At 43.2% G+C, this 2,118-nt stretch overlaps 1 long non-coding RNA gene across 1 annotated transcript; it reads right to left on the reverse strand.

Moving 5' to 3' along the window:
* Positions 1–1,257: 1,257 nt before the first annotated feature.
* Positions 1,258–1,824, reverse strand: LOC128763133 (uncharacterized). The gene is made up of 3 exons (XR_008415632.1): positions 1,591–1,824; positions 1,393–1,470; positions 1,258–1,315 (listed from the first exon to the last, which is right to left on the reverse strand). It is a non-coding gene; the product is annotated as an uncharacterized LOC128763133 (long non-coding RNA).
* Between the last annotated feature and the right edge of the window lie 294 nt (positions 1,825–2,118).

Consider the following 2,118-nt stretch of genomic DNA (forward strand, 5'->3'; position numbering starts at 1 on the left):
ACTAAGGATCAACATTTAAAGCGTAAAAACAAATAGTAAATCACTAGTGTATACTCTCATTAAACCACTTTACAATAAGTAAAATCACGACCTCTAGTGGACGCCGTCGTTAAACCGCATTACAGTTAGTAAAATCACGACCTCTAGTGGCCGCCGTCGTTAAAGCACATTACAATTAGTAAAATCACGACCTCTAGTGGCCACCGTCATTAAAGCACATTACAATTAGTAAAATTACGACCTCTAGTGGCCGCCGTCGTTAAAGCACATTACAGTTAGTAAAATCACGACCTCTAGCGGCCGCCGTCGTTAAAGCACATTACAGTTAGTGAAATCCCGACCTCTAGCGGCCGCTGTCGTTAAAGCACATTACAGTTAGTAAAATCACGACATCTAGTGGCCGCCGTCGTTAAAGCACATTACAATTAGTAAAATACCGACCTCTAGTGGCCGCCCTCATTAAAGCACATTACAGTTAGTAAAATCACGACCTCTAGCGTCCGCCGTCGTTAAAGCACATTACAATTAGTAAATTCACGACCTCTAGTGGCCGCCCTCATTAAAGCACATTACAGTTAGTAAAATCACGACCTCTAGTGGCCGCCGTCGTTAAAGCACATTACAGTTAGTAAAATCACGACCTCTAGTGGCCGCCGTCGTTAAAGCACATTACAATTAGTAAAATCACGACCTCTAGCGGCCGCCGTCGTTAAAGCAGATTGCAGTTAGTAAAATCACGACCTCTAGCGGCCGATGTCGTTAAAGCACATTACAGTTAGTAAAATCACCACCTCTAGCGGCCGCCGTCGTTAAAGCACATTACAATTAGTAAAATCACGACCTCTAGTGGCCGCCGTCGTTAAAGCACATTACAGTTAGTAAAATCCCGACCTCTAGTGGCCGCCGTCGTTAAAGCATAGTGTAAATTAGTAATCCCGACCTCTAGTGGTCGCCATCGTTAAAGCATAGTGTGAAATAGTAATCTCGACCTCTAGTGTCCGTCGTCGTTAAAGCATAGTAGTAAAATCACAATGACGCTTAGCAGCAACAGTTACTCAAACACCTTCAATAGAAAAATGACACCGTCTAAAAGCACATAGCCGGAACATAGACAAACCGCATTACAGATAAAACACACACACACACACACACACACACACACACACACACAATAGCGAACATACAACCATTCAACTGATACTGAACGGTAGAGATGTGTTGAAAAAAATTGAGATTCGTATCTTACCAAACGTTGGTGTTGGTGTTGGTGTTGAAGCGACAGGTAGAAGGTGTGGCGTGCTCGTTGTCTTTGTATCTGTTTTCATGTGAAAAAATAAATAAATAAATACAGCAGTGAAACGTAAACTATCACTCCAAAATGTTTTTTCCCACCTCCTATCAACTGAGGCATCTGGTGAGTTAAAGAATCAACGAGCGGGTGCCCTACTCCTTCGACCTCTGACTGATCGTCTGTTTTCATACGCAGAGGTGTTGAATAAAACAAAAAACATAGGTAGTTAAATATAAAATACATCGACAGACTGTGGTTAAAATACTTTTTTTTTATTGAACTGAATGTTTTGCTCTCACCGTTGAACAGTTGGAGCGACCCGTTCAATGAATGATCAGCATCCACAGGGTCCGGATGACTTCCCGGTCGTGTCTGATTTCCGGGTTCCGGGTGATCTTTTCATGCACACACACACACACACACACAAGTATTTCTTTCTTTTTGTTTTGGTATCCGGGGCGATGTCCGCGGCTTGTCTGTGGTTGCTGGCTGTGCTGATGGTGTCGGCGACGGTGGCTGTGGAGGTGCGGATAGCCCAGATGCCGACGTCGAGTCTTCAGCAGGGAACGGTCCGGATAGTAGATCCAGAGGTACTGAGGAAACCAGCGTCGATGTCTCCCACAAAGGCCGAGACCCAGAGGGGAGAGCTGAAACAGAATACCGACAACAATACAAATGTAAATACAATCTAGAAGCAAGACCTCGGATAGCAGTTAATATGATATTAATATAAACAGAGTGTAAATGTAGGGATCTACTAAGGATCAACATTTAAAGCGTAAAAACAAATAGTAAATCACTAGTGTATACTGTCATTAAACCACATT

Source organism: Synchiropus splendidus, chromosome 7 (genome assembly GCF_027744825.2).
Source record: "Synchiropus splendidus isolate RoL2022-P1 chromosome 7, RoL_Sspl_1.0, whole genome shotgun sequence".
Classification (NCBI taxonomy): Eukaryota; Metazoa; Chordata; class Actinopteri; order Syngnathiformes; family Callionymidae; genus Synchiropus; species Synchiropus splendidus.